This window comes from Abramis brama (assembly GCF_963993115.1).
Source record: "Abramis brama genome assembly, chromosome: 1".
Classification (NCBI taxonomy): Eukaryota; Metazoa; Chordata; class Actinopteri; order Cypriniformes; family Leuciscidae; genus Abramis; species Abramis brama.
Window position 1 is genome coordinate 78,614,682 of NC_139963.1, and position 15,891 is coordinate 78,630,572.

General features: G+C 41.3%; 1 protein-coding gene across 1 annotated transcript in view; it reads right to left on the reverse strand.

Annotated features, from left to right (window-relative positions):
- The window catches only part of LOC311088240 (uncharacterized protein), a 31,674-nt gene extending 17,370 nt beyond the window's left edge, over positions 1 to 14,304 (reverse strand). The window contains exon 1 of the mRNA XM_084122094.1: positions 14,167 to 14,304. The gene's annotated coding sequence lies outside the window, so the exon portion shown is untranslated. The remainder of the gene's footprint in view (positions 1 to 14,166) is intronic.
- Between the last annotated feature and the right edge of the window lie 1,587 nt (positions 14,305 to 15,891).

Genomic DNA, 15,891 nt, shown 5'->3' on the forward strand with positions numbered 1-15,891 from the left:
CGTCAGGTGATAAAGGTTCGTTGACGACAATATTTCCTCATAATTTTCGTTGACGAAAGTAACACTAGTGGTGAGCATACGAGCCCCAACCCCGGGCCTGGCTCCAGGGTGGGGCCCCGGCTGTGCCATACCTGGCGACGTCACGGTCCTCGATTTAGTGTTACTCATAAAGGGTTTTTTGAATGGTTGTGTACAGGCCATTCAAAAAATGCAATCAATCTGTCAATGAACTAACGTATACATCAGTAAACACATAGCGTTCGTATCTCACTACTCTACCCTGCCAGTACATACAAAGATAGATCAAAGTAACATTACGCTAACCAACCATTCAGAAACGTCCTGTTTTCCGACTCCGGTTCAAATTTATACGGTTGCACAGTGTCCTCAGAGACTCCTGCTGCCATTCTTCAATATACCCTCAACTGTTGTCAAGGCAACACTCCACGTGTGTTGTGTCCGGTTGTGTCAAAACGCCCCACAGAACAGAGGGGCGGGGTGAGCAAAGCTCATTATCATTTAAAGACACATGCACTTAAACGGCGTGCTGAAAACAGCTGTTTTTGACCAGGTGAAATTAGTGTTTTCTTACAATACTAGTGAGAATTTTTAATTAAAGTATATTACAAACTTTTAATTTAGACCCTAAAGAATCATATTAGCTTGTACAAAAATGGCATTATATGACCCCTTTAATGAATAAGGACCGGGAACACTTCCCATAAATCCTGATAAACTTGGTACATCATAAAAAGGATGGCGTATACGCTAATATTAGTCTCTCTGTTTATCCTGAGGTTTACCACTGTCCGCCGGATCCAGGCCGTATTCAGATCTGATGAAGGAACAGCGCCAGGACACGATGACAATGCAGTCCTGAAGTGTCAACTAGTCTCTCCCCTGTGAAGGCCTCCTTCCCTTTACCTCTATACAGATAAAACGTTGTCGGGATAATTCCGGTTCGCGTGGCTATGCAGACGTGACAATTTCTGAATTATACATTTTTAAGGCCTAACAAGTAGTTTGTTGAGGGTTGATTTGTGAAGGAATACACGCCTGCGCACATATATATTCAAACGCGCATACCTATCGACCAAACATGTGATGCGCATGTGCACGCCGTCTGCGTTTTTGAGGTTTGCGCAGAGAAAATGGATAATCGTTTGCTCCTTCGAAACCTATTTCAGGGAGTGCGTTTTTGAGACACCAGGCACTTTTTGGGTGGATGGGCGGCCGGAGCGCGTTAAGGGTTTTCTGTTAGAACGGTGTCGTGTTAGTGGCCCCTAAGTTAATGACTAATGATCTTCGCAACTTCACTGTTACACTAATTTCTATTATCACTGTTAAGCTGCTTTGAAACAATCCATACTATTAAATGTGCTATATAAATGAAGGTGACTTGACTTGACTTAAAACACAATGGTTGAATGTATCAAAGGCTTTTTGTAAGTCTAACATGACCATGCCCCAGAAGTTTCCATTATCTACCTACTTTTTCTATATAGTCAGTTAGAAACAGTAAACAGGAATCCGTAGAGTGTGATTTACGAAAGCCAGACTAGAACTCATAAAGTAGGTTTTGTGATTTTAAGTAATTATCAATCTGTTCAAAAATGATCCTTTCAATTATCTTTGACAGATAACCAAGAATTTAGACAGGTCTATAATTACCAGGGTCTAGTTTACTCCCTTTCTTATATAATGGAATCACTCTGGCAATCTTGAGGTCATTGGAAAAGTATCCTTGTTCTTATCGACCTGTTTATAATAGGAGTAATGCTCGGAGTAATGATCTCAGCGGCATCCCTCACGATTCTAGATGGAATATAATCTAATCCTGTGGCTTTAGAGCCATCAAGCCTCTTCAGCTTCTCAAGAACAAGTTACACTTTAGTGCATTGTTATATTATATTGTGTGTTTTCTATGGATGTTTTGGTGAGATATGTCTTTGCTATTTATCTAATAATTTATTCTCTATTGTGATTTTTGACTATTCTACATTACGTAACCAGGTGATTGTCACATGACTAACTAATTGCTGCTTAAAAGGACTCTGAGTGTGTTTGCTACCCACACCCTGATGAAGGCTCAATAGTTGCAACGTGTCGGTGTGTGGTTACTTGAGTAATTTTGTCAAGTCATCTTCATTTATATAGCGCTTTGAACAATGTTGATTGTTCCAAAGTGGCTTTACAGTGATGATAGGAAATTAAAGTAACAGAGATTGTTTTGGCTTTATAGCAGCTGTAGAATAAAGTTATTTTCCAGCTAAAGTTAGTTTTTATTGATTCACTTCCGTCGCAACGATCATTAGTTTTAACTTTGGGGCCGCTAAAACGACATCGTTTTAACAGAAAACTCTTAAATTCTTTCTACGCAAACTTCAAAAATGCAAACCCGTGAGAATGCTGATGGTGTGCACATGCGTATTACAAGTTCAGTCTATAGGTATGTGCATTTGAATATGTGCGCAGGTGTGTAGTCCTTCCCTACAAATCAACCTTCAACAAACTACTTGTCTGGCCTTAAATTTGTAATACAGAATTTTAATCGCTTCCGCGTAGCCACGTGAACCGGAATTATCCCAACAATGTTTGATCTATACAGAGGTAAAGGGAGGGAGGCCTTCACAGGGGAGAGACTAGTTGACACTTCAGGACTGCGTTGTCGTCGTGTCCAGGATAGGGGTGTAACGTGATACACGTATTCGCATTGAACCGTTCGGTACGAGGCTTTCGGTTCAGTACGCATTTCAAACCGAACGATTTGGTGTGACCAAAATTTTGTTAGCAGTCGTGCTGACACCACAACGTTGCCCAACAAGCGGAACGAAACTGCACTAAGCTTTTTTTGACTTCCTGCTCAGCTACTGTTCGGACACTCTTGCTTACTGCTCCGCACTTTGCTCTATCACTTTTATATTTCATCTTCTACACTTCTATATTTTATCTCCTTTTATCACCCAATTTTAACTTCAGCAAACAGCACAGTGCTCAACCAACGAAGTTTGGATTACTACAAAAACGCAGAATTATTTTACCCGGCCAGCTTACATTCAGGGGAAAGGAAAACACAACTGCCTACATTCATAAAGATAAGAGAGAGAATGTCTCTTCTGGTTCAAGAATCTACTTTCTGCACTAACTGCCACAGACTTTTACAAAGGATTGCAGTTCTTGAAACAAAGTTACTTACGGGACCACCAAACCAGACAGAACACACAACAGAGCTTCGTCATGGACACCCTCAGCATATAGCCGGTGAGTCCCATGAAACTAGTGCTCCTCCACAGGTAGAGAAACAAGCCGATCGACTTACAAATCGATGGCACAAACGGAGCGAGACCCAAAGGCATTTGAGTAGGGATGGCGAAAACTAAAAATTATCTTGACCGACCACCGAGCCGAGTTGAAACCGGTTAACCGATTAGTTTAAAATATGCTACGCTATTTGAAATAACAGCCATTTCGAGCCGCGTCTGCAATTTTGCAACTCTGTCGCATCTCTCTATCACTCTGCCTCCCGCTCACACACACACTGCCCCAGCACCGCCCTTCCACTCACGTCACTTTTTTTAAATCCCCTACAGCGCGAAACATGAGTCCCGCAAACGCGGCACCGAAGAGCTTGTATGTAATCGGAGCACAAATGGATCCTTAGTTTCGAAATGATTTGGGTACAAGGTGATCGCGTTGAAAATAAAGGCATTTGTCTAGCGTTTAAATAAAGCTCATTTGAAACATTGCCGCGGCTCATTTAAGAAAATGACAGCTCCAAAGAGACTTTAGTTTAAGGTAGTGCTAACAATAATAAAGAAAGATGATGATAGCACTGTATCACACAAGCAACTTACATCGGTGTCATTCTTTTTGGTGAAATGGTCCCACACACTACTTTTCTTCGAACGCTTCATCCTGTCGTCTGCCCTGGCTCTAACCTCGAGTGTTTTAGCCTGTAGCCTTTACTTTTCGAAAACCTTGTGCGCGCGCAAACCCAAATGCTAAATCCAAAATATCTTGGAATGAGATGGCTAACTGTAGTAGCATTTAGGTACTCACAAATCAGGCAACCAACTGGACCTGGTTTACACACGCAACTGCACCACAGACAACATCTTGGTGAGACCTCTCCATGTTTCAGATCATTTCCTCATTACTTTCAGTCTACAACTCTCTACCCCTGCACCACCAACCCCACCACCAGTCACTTTCAGACGAAACCTGCGCTCACTTTCCCCCTCCCATCTTTCCTCTGCCGTGTCATCTTCTCTTCCCCCACCCTCACAATTCTCATCTCTGGATGTGAATACCGCAACGGATACCCTATGCTCCACTCTAACCTCTTCTCTAGACAATATCTGCCCTCTCTCCTCCAGGCCAGCACGCGCCACTCCCTCTAACCCCTGGTTATCTGAGGTTCTTAGGGAACACCGGACCGAACTCAGGGCAGCAGAGAGGAAATGGCACAAATCAAAAGACGCATCTGACCTGAGTACGTATCTATCTCTCCTCTCTTCCTTTTCTGTTGATGTTCATGCTGCAAAATCTTCATACTTCCACAACAAGATCAACAACTCCTCCAACACACGACTACTCTTCAAGACATTCAACTCTCTCCTCTGTCCACCTCCACCACCACCCACCTCCTCCTTAACTGCTGACGATTTTGCGAACTTCTTCACCCACAAAACAACAACTATCAGCAGTCAGTTCTCAGCCCCACACACACAGGAACCCAGACCGACCCCTTCCACAGCCAACATCCCTCTGTCCTCCTTTTCTCCACTAACCGAGGAAGAAGCATCTACACTTCTCCTCTCCAGTCACCCTACCACCTGCCCTCTAGACCCCATCCCCTCACACCTTCTACAAGCCATCTCCCCCACACTTCTTCCAGCACTCACACACATCATCAACTCATCCCTCCATACTGGCATTTTCCCTACAGCATTCAAGCAAGCTCGGGTTACTCCACTGCTTAAAAAACCAACGCTAAACACATCATTTGTAGAACATTACAGACCTATCTCTCTCCTACCATTCATTGCGAAGACACTTGAAAGAGCTGTTTTCAACCAAGTAACATCCTTTCTGTCTCTCAACAACCAGCTGGATGTCAACCAATCCGGCTTCAAGAAAGGGCATTCTACTGAGACTGCATTACTGTCTGTCACAGAAGCCCTACGGATCGCAAAAGCTGCTTCCAAATCTTCAGTACTCATCCTCCTGGATCTGTCTGCTGCCTTCGACACTGTGAATCATCAGATCCTTATGTCCAGCCTCTCATCACTGGGTATCACAGGAACTTCACTCCACTGGTTTGAGTCCTATCTCACAGGTAGGTCCTTCAAGGTCGCATGGAGAGGCGAGGTATCCAGAGCACATCAACTGACCACAGGGGTTCCCCAGGGTTCAGTTCTTGGTCCCCTCCTCTTCTCCATCTACACCACATCACTGGGACACATCATGCAAGCACACGGCTTCTCCTACCACTGCTATGCTGATGACACACAGCTCTTCCTCTCGTTCCAACCAGATGACCCCACAGTAGCTGCACGGATCTCAAGCTGCCTGGCGGACATCTCGACGTGGATGAAGGAACATCACCTGCAGCTCAACTTGGCAAAGACTGAGCTTCTCGTCCTCCCTGCCAATCCGTCTCTACAGCACAACTTCACTATCCAGCTAGAGTCATCATCAATCACCCCATCAAGGTCGGTGAGAAATCTTGGAGTAACGTTTGATGACCGGCTGACCTTCACAGATCACATTTCAAAGACAGCTCGATCATGCAGGTTTGCACTGCACAACATCAGGAAGATCAGGCCTTTCCTAACTGAGCATGCAACACAACTTCTCGTCCAGGCCCTGGTCATTTCTAGGCTTGACTACTGTAATGCTCTTCTGGCCGGACTTCCAGCATGTGCAACTAAATTAGGCTTAAGGCTTATGCTACTCTGAATAATGCCTGAACTTTGTATCTTGAGCACTTCTTGCGCTGCTTTTTGTTTTTGCCTCTTCATGATGACTCGCTTAATCTAGTCCTACTTTGTAAGTCGCTTTGGATAAAAGCGTCTGCTAAATGACTAAATGTAAATGTAAATGTATCCCACTGTCTATAATAGCCTAATTTAGAGTTTTTTTTTAACCGACTACCGACAGCTTTGATCGGTTAACGTTGATACGGTCAACCATCGGTCAAACGGTCATCGGTTAACATCCCTACACTTGAGACATCAGATTGTCACGAGCATCACATATTGCAGCAGTAGCATCCTCTACCCCAGATACAGCTCTAACAAGGATTGCAAACACTGGTCTCCTACCACTACCTATACATCTTGAGAACAGATCTGAAATACTAATGAATGTAAATGAGGAATCCCCAAACGTGATGAATGTGATCGAACACAGACTGAATCAGCCTGTAGCTAACACTGATGCTAACTGGCGCTCAAGGTGGAGCAGACAGCGGCACTCAGCTCAGAGCGCAGCCGAGCCCAGGACTCTGATAGTGGGGGACTCCATAATCAGAAACATTAGCAGCAGGGATACAACTACGTGCTGCCTTCCACAAGCAACAACTTCTGATGTAAACAGGGAACTTCAGAACATTCTGATGAAACATAAGACTGCAAATCGACTCATCATTCATGTGGGGAAGAATGATATTCATAAAGAGCAGTCAGAACTCCTTAAGAAGGATTTCAATGAATTTTTTGAAACACTTAAAAGACTGAAAGTTCAAACATTCATCAATGGACCGCTCCCAGCAAGAGGAACAAACAGGTTTTCACGGTTGCTTGGACTAAATACATGGCTGCAAAAAACCTGCAATATAAAAGGAGTGAACTTCACTGACAACTTCAATCTTTTCTGGAGTCAGAGACAACGGTTTCATCAGGATGGCCACCACCAAAACAAACTTGGTTCAAGAGTGCTAAAGGACAATATCTAATTGATATATCTCTGCTCCAAGATTCAGCACCCAAGGAAGACTTCCTGGAAAACAGCCAGGGAAGCCAGGTCAGCATATCACAGCCTCCGATAACACCAGAGCAACAGCCCCTTTCACCAGACACTTTATCCCTCTCTGCAGCATCTCCACTTCTGTGCTTCTCACAGAAAATGGAAAACTGGTGTATGCTGGAACCAAACTATCCCACTCTTTTGCTGCAAGCCCCCAGATATCAAGCAAAAAACGGCAGGCACCGCAACCACCAAAGCCTGCGGGCCCAGCTCGCCCTCCCCCTCCTCCTGTGAGAGCTCTTCGGCCTCTGCCACAACGCCAGGGCCCACACCCTCCTCCATCTGCTCGAGGTGAACCAAAAACAACTGATACCAGCTCTCAGTGATATGTGTTGGGTGCCCGCTATGATAGCAGTAACTTTCTCAAATGTTTAAAGAACAAGCGGAAACCCAGTTTGCCTGTATCTTCCTCTATTGCTGTTCTATTACAAGATAGAAAGTCTAAGGTCTTCAATAGCCGTACAGCAAACCCAACTAATCTGGTGCCTATTACATGTAAGAAAAAGTAAGACTGTTAATTAATTAAATTAAACATCCACTAACTTAAAAAATCACTTCTAGTCAAAGACTTAACCACAAACAACCTGGATTTTATGCTTCTAAATGAAACCTGGCTATAAGACAGCTGCAGTGCAACAGTCCTCAATGAAGCAGCCCCTCCTAACTTTACTTTTATGAGTGTCTGCAGAGCTGTTAAGAGAGGTGGGGGTCTAGCTGCTCTTTTTAAAGATATCTATCAATGTAAGCAAATATCATTTGGGAATTACCCGTCTTTCAAATATATCTGGGTATTGTGTTAAAAGGTGCTCCACGCATTTTACTTATTATTATTTACAGGCCTCCAAAATACTCTCCAGTCTTTGCTGAGGACTTTACAGAACTGTAATCAAGTCTGTTATCTCAAATCTGAAGAGTGGCAGACAAAAAGCACCTTGGAGAAACTCAACAGAAGTGCAAAATATGAAAAGACAATGCAGAAAAGCAGAGCGCATGTGGCGGAAGACAAAACTTGTAGTCCATTATAACATCTACAAAGACAGCATCCATGCTTTCAATATGGAACTAGGCAAAGCTAGACAGACTTTCTTCTCAGATATTATAAACAGCAATTTAAACAACACACGCACTCTTTTTGCTACTGTAGAGAGACTGACAACCCCCCCAAGCCAGATTCCCAGTGAAATGCTCTCAGACAACAAGTGCAGTGAGTTTGCTTCTTTCTTCTCTGAGAAAATCAATAATATCAGAAAGGTGATCAGCACATCCTTGAGTTGCACTGGGGTCAGACAGATCAGACCACCTGAGAAAGTAGTTACTATGTCTGATTTCAAAGAAATTGATGGCAAAATTTTTGAAGAAACCGTACAGCACCTTAAAACATCAACATGCGCTCTTGACACACTTCCCACATCTTTTTTTCAAAAGTGTGTGCACCACAGCACAGAGACAGCGCTCATAAAGATAATAAACGATATTCACTTCAATACTGATTCAGGAAAATGATCAGTGCTGGTACTACTCGACCTCAGTGCTGCATTTGACACTGTCGATCATAACATACTTCTTGACAGGCTGGAAAACTGGGTGGGGCTTTCTGGGATAGTCCTAAAATGGTTCAGGTCATACTTAGATGGGAGAGGTTATTATGTGAGTATAGGAGACCATAAGTCTGAGTGGACATCCATGACATGCGGAGTCCCTCAAGGCTCAACTCTTGCACCACTCCTGTTCAACCTGTATATGCTCCCAATGAGCCAAATAATGAGAAAGAACCAAATCTCTTACCACAGCTATGCAGACGACACACAGATCTACTTAGCCCTATCGCTAGGGGTGTGACGGTTAGTATATAACCGTGAGACCGACCAACCTAGTCTAAAGTCAGTGGCGCGTTGCGCGTTGTTCATTATGCTATTTTAAGGGCGCATGCTTGACCATAATGTATAGCGTGCACAACGCGCACACTTTGATTCTCTAATCTACACAGAAGCAGCAGTTTTCATTTTTGCAAATCATATTATTACAAACGATAGATAGATAAATAGATAGATAGATAGACAATTTATTATAAAAGCATACATCTAGCTTACACATTTACCCACATTATTATATACCTGTTTAACCGAAGCTAATCTGGGTGTGTTTCTCCATCCCCAATGTCACTTCTCTCTCTTTTACGGCCGTGACGAGAGCGTTGCTCTCCTCGGCTGTGAACCACTCCTGGCGCACGCCTGGCAAATCCGCCGTTATAATAGCAATACGCCAAGGAAAAAGCGCGTCTGCTCTTAAAGGGAATGTGAGATGATGCTCTGATTGGTTTATTTCACGTTACGCCCAAACCACACCTATGAATAATGAAGCTACTTCAGACCAACCCATTTTAGATTTGCACCAGGCGCAAGAGTCATTTATCCCGCCGGGAAAATAGCAACAGCACCGAGACCCGCCCACAAAGTTACTTGCGCTTTGACACTTGCATTTCAGATCGTTAAAATAGGGCCCCAAGTCAGGAATCTTGGTGTGACACTAGAGTCAGACCTTAGTTTCAGTAGTCATGTCAAAGCAATAACTAAATCAGCATACTATCATCTGACAAATATTGCAAGAATTAGATGCTTTGTTTCCAGACAAGACTTAGAGAAACTTGTGCATGCTTTCATCATCAGCAGGGTGGATCATTGTAATGGACTCCTCACTGGCCTTCCCAAAAAGACCATAAGACAGTTGCAGCTCATACAGAACGCTGAGCAGAACCAGAACATATGAACATATCACACCAGTCCTCAGGTCTTTACACTGGCTCCCAGTTAGATTTAGTATTGATTTTAAAGTATTATTACTGGTATATAAATCATTCAATGGCCTAGGACCTCAATACATTGCAGATATGCTCACTGAATATAAACCCAACAGATCACTCAGATCACTAGGATCATATCAGCTAGAAACACCAAGGGTTCACTCTAAGCATGGCGAGTCCGCTTTTAGCTATTATGCTGGAACAGCTTCCAGAAGAGATTAGATGTGCTCCTACAGTCACATTCACATCCAGACTCAAAACACTTCTGTTTAGCTGTGCATTTACTGAATGAGCACTGTGCCGCTATTTTTAATGTGATGACGACCAAAACATTGTCATTATTCATCCTTCAAAGAATACCCCCATTTATAAAACTAAACGTTTCAAGATTTAAAAAAGAATATTTTTTAATAAATTAAAAATCAAGGAAATTTCTCTGGCATTTCTTTCTTTTTACTGTATCGAAAAACATAGCGAACCGTGACACCACTGTGTCGTGTCGTATCGAACCGAACCGTGAATTTTGTGAACCGCTACACCCCTAGTCCAGGCGCAGGTCCTTCATCAGATCCGGATATGGCCTGGATCCGGCGGACTGCGGTAAACCTCGGAGTATAAACAGAGAGACTAATATTAGCGTAGACGCCATTCTTCTCATGATGTAACGAGTAGGGCTGTCACTTTTGAAAAATCCTGTTCGATTTTTGAGACTTACCAGGGCTCTAGACTAACTTTTCCACTGGTTGCACTGGTGCTACCAACTTTCTCAGTTGGTCGCACCAGCATATGATTTGGTCGCACCTTTTTTTTTTTTGCTACATGCCATGGGATTTATCAATGCATGCTGATGCATATTGAACGGTTCAATACGAATACGCATATCGTTACACCCCTAACTATGTAATATTTTTTTTATTTACAAATATCAACATTGTTATTATCAACGTGATTAATAAATATGAATACAGATTATTTATAATTATTTAAGATCATTTTCCAAAAACTCCATTTGATCGTCTCAGCATCAGGTGATAACTGGAGACGTGTAAAAAGATTTGATGCTGTAGCTCAAACAGTAGAGCGTTGGCGCTTGTAACGCTAAGATCACGAGTTCGATTCCCAGGGAAAGCAAGAACAAGAAATGTGTGTGTGTGTGTCGTCTCATGAGAAGAAGCCGCTGTTTTGTTTGAGCGCGATTATTGTTTGGAAAAGACTTATCTAATAAAACACACGATCAACAGCAAGCCGCCCCCGTCTCCTTCCTTATTCCCACAAACAAACTTTTGTGGACGGACGTCAACATTAGACGTGCGGAAGACGTCGAAAAAAGACGTCGCCTGGCGTCACAAAACAACCCCTTCAATGGACCGAATTTGGACATCCAAAAATTACATGAAAATGACGTCACTCCGACGTCACATTGCACAGTGGGTAAGCTTGAGAAAGCAAACTGTACTTTTTATGTAATTTATGTAATAAATAGAACCTTTATACACCGATTCAGAAGTCTCCTGAGTTCACTGCTGGAAAGATCAGTTGTTTTAACCATTCATTAAAATGAATCGGTTCAAATGAGTCATAAGTTCGTGAATTGGACGTGTCATGCGCGTTGTGTGATTATCCCAGCAGTTAGGACACGGACATCCAAGATTTGTGTCAACACAGAAAACATTTCATCACTGGATAGTTTTTTTTTTCGTTTAATTAAAGTGTTGTTTTATGTCAGCTGAATGTCCGGAACGCTTTTCAGAGAAGATAAGGCAGTTTATTTAGCACAATTCACACCCAGCGGTAAATAAGGAAAAAAAAAAATCTCCGAATGCTCCACGGAAACTCTTCCGACCTTTTACCACCGTGTCGATTTATTTTGATGAATCTGTGCGTGCGGGAGAGAGAGCAAGACAGTGCTTAGTTTGGAGGCGGTGAAGTCTTGTTTACACTTCCGCCTGGCTCCGAAGAGAGAGTGCGCGCGACCTGGTCTCTCTCTCTCTCCGCTCGTTCTTTCAGTTAAACACGCGCCGTCACAAACGCGGCAGTTCATCTACATTACTCACCGATCAAATAAGACTTTGGAGGGACAACAATTCACTGTGGCGGGCACTATAACAAGTTCAATGCAGGAAAATTCATTGCGTGAATTTAACTGAGGACTACATGATCATGCACTCGCACAAATGCGACCACATCAAATTTTAACTCGCACATTCTCCAAAAATTGGTTGCAGTCTGGAACCCTGCATACGTGTTCATTGAATCGATTGTAAAATCGATTTTGCATGTCTAAAGACGTTTCTATTTTCAACGCCGAATATAGGCAAATCCACGGACAACTAACAGGCATTAGGACGAACGTAACGAGGCCGCTTGAGACGCGCACAAGTCAGCAAATATTCCTGATGATTTATTGCCGTGAAGTTTCGTGCACAATGACAAACAGGAGTGCAACATTCTTGAAAAACAATAAGCAGAGTGGACTGCCATATCATCACTGAAGAACATTATGCAGGCTTCAACTTGGCTGTGTTTACCATTAGAAATGTCAAACAAATTCGCCTTCCTGGACAATGGTAGGAAGATTGTTCCAGAGTTTTGGTGCTAAATAGGAGAAGGATCTACCGCCAGCAGTCGATTTAGATATTCTAGGTATTATCAACTGGCCGGAATTTTGAGATCGCAATAGACGTGAAGGACTATAATGCGTTAAGAGCTCGCTCAAGCACTGCGGAGCTAAACCATTTAGTGCTTTGTAAGTAATACAAAATCAGCAATATTTTAAAATGTATACAATGTTTAATAGGGAGCCAGTGCAGTGTTGACAGAACCGGGCTAATATGGTCATGGGCTAATTTTGTAGTCGACCTAAGAGTATTTGATGATCTATACTAGTGTCGAACGCAGCACAAATGAAATTTTTTTTTTTTTTTTTCAACATTGATAATAATGAGAAATGTTTCTTGATCATCATATTAGAATGATTTCTGAAGTACATAATTTTAAATTAAAGCTACAATATGTAATTTTTTTCACCACTAGGGGTCGCTAACCTCATACAATAACAAAGGTGTAGGTTGATGACGCAGTGACGAGCTGAATGATGTCAAACTGATGGATCTAATAATGTTAATGGATGAGTGAAAACATTCATGTTTTTATCATGACTGTGGTATGAATCAGGTCACGATTGCTAATAATAGACAGATATCACACGTGAGTCCCGAGGATATAAAGGAATAAGGACATTTCCTTCTACCGAACTACACGCAAGTGCTGAATTACTGCTCACACAGGTCAGTTCATCAGACGAATTAAACTTGTGAGGAAACGCAGCGCTGTTTCACTGGGTCTAACGTTACACTATCACACTAAACTGCATTTGAGTGTAGTGAAAGTTAAATGTTATTCTATGTGTTAGTTCGTTTGCTATATGAAACTAGCAGTAAGCTAGATCAACATTAGAATAACATAAAGATCGTTTGAACGAAACAAGAACAGCGTGTCGCTAAACGTTACGCACTACGCGGCTGTCCACGTCTGTCGCCATGGTTACGACATGTCTATGGCAATACGAGCGGAAACCGAGGATAGCGCGGATATTGCGTCAGTGACAGGCTCCATTTTTCTTCCAGGACGGGCCAATATTTAAAATTGGAATTTCTCTGAAATAAAAAATATTTGGAGACTTTTGGGATATTTTAAGTACACAACTGCAGGAAATATATCACACTGTGCAAAAAAAAATCTTACATATTGTACCTTTAAATGAGAACACACACACACACACACACACACACACACACACAAAAACATATATAAGCACTATTGTTATTCTTACACAACAACATTATGGAAGAAGCTGGATGATCATTTTGCTCATCCAACACATTATGCAAATTATATGTTTATTGCATTATGATCCTGTATGCTCAGCCATACATTCAACTTTTCTATAATGTTCAGCATTTTATACACATTTACAGGTTTTAGCATTGAGGTCTTATTGTTTGTGGGGGTGCTACTGCTGCTGTACTTATTTGCTTTATATAATCCAGATGTGTTTCTAATATTCTGACCACCTCATGTATGTAAACAGGGCTGATAGAAAAACTATGAAGTGCAACATCACATTATTTAACTATGACCTCAGGGTTTAATTTACACATTTCTGACTGCTAGCGAACATTAGTGAAGTGTTGGTCACTAAGCTAGCTGCAGTTAACTATTCTCTTCCAATAAACACTAACTAAAGCTGGCTACACAAAATACAACTACTGCCTAGATTCATGAGAGGACGACTAAAGTGTTTAAAAGTGAAAAACACAGTAATTTCATCAACTTACCAGCGCGCGAGCTTCAGAAACACTAGAAATGAATGGAGTTCAGTGCTGGAGCTGTCGGTGTTTGCTGGAACTACTATCGGCTGCTCCCGCTCATAGCTCCGCGACACGCGTCACTTCCGCATTCCTCAGGTCTTCTTCTTCTACGGGCTTATTGGCGGCTCGCATTCTTAAAAGAGCATTACCGCCATCTACTGTAGGCAATAGCTCAGAGACAGTATATCACAACTCCCAGAACAATCAGGGCTCGAGCTTTCAGCGTGTTCAGCTCCTCATCTACAGCCAAAGCCCATCACATTCCAGAGATCAGGGATAATGATACTAAACATAATAATACTAATAGCCTATTTATATTCTATAGATCAAATTTGTTCTATTTAAAAACTGTATTATTAATCTACCCCCTTCTACTGAGTGTAAAATTATCTTTAATGTTAACTGTTGATTACCTTTCATCTGAAATTCTTTAATTATCTTACTTCTTTTCTCTGAATATTTATACTAGTGATATTTATTAATATCCTACATTCCCACAGAGCTCCATCATCCGCGAACAGCGATTTATTTATACTATTGTTGCAAATACATCATTAATCATAATAATAAACAACAGAGGGCTTATAACACTATCCTGAGGAGTTCCATTCTCAATTATTCCTTTCCTTGATATATGGGTCAGTGACATATGTACCATAAAAAAGTGTTTTTTCAAAAATTTCAAATAACAGGCATAAAAAATGGTTGACGTTTGTTCTACTAACTCTCATCTTTATAGAAACATATGTTGTTTCAAAATTTTCAATTGGAATCAGAATTTATGTGACAATTTGTTGTATTAGTGCGTACAATCGTCATATGGTGTGACATGAAAATAACTATATAAACTGAAAATGGATTATACCTTTCTTAAGTTACTCACTTTATCAAAGCCATTTATCATAACTAAACTGTGATCCATTATAGTTTTGTGAAAATTAATTAAATTTGTGTATTATTTTCTAAAACATTGCTCAATGTGAGACCTATGCCGTCGGTCTTTCAACATATTTTCTATTTATTGTGACAAACCTTGCTAGAAAATTATAAAAAATATTTGTGACTCTTGCTGATACTATTTTCTATGTATTCCATGAACATTTTCAGGTTTTATCATTAATAAAGGTATGTTATTTTCACAATTTGGAATGTCACACCAAATGATAATGTCGCCATGTGTCAATACAAACCATGTATTATCCTACTTATTGGTGAGTACTGATCACTCATGTGGCAGGAAATATTTAACCACTCTTAAATGCTGGAAGGCAATATTCAGATTTTATTGATTTATTTGATATTTAACAATAAAACAAACATTTTTTTAATATTGTATGAACCATATGAACATATGTTTGTGTATCAAATTTCATTTCAATTCAAAACTGGTCTGCAATATGTATTAATATAAGTAAAACAACCAATTTTTTTATATCATATGAACCGTGTAAAGCGTAGCTGAGTGGATCCACAAATAAATCAGTTCATCTAGACTCCATTGTACATAAGCCAGTCAAATTTGGAGAGAGTAGCGAACCGACTGCCTTGCTGAGGTTGTGATAAGCCACAAACAACTTCCTGATCTTGATAATAAATGCAGTCTCGCCTATTTGGCCAGACAAAACCATTTTTGTCTCTACGTTGTTTCATGCAGTTCACCTGCAGCCCCTCCATACTTATGGCAACAATTTG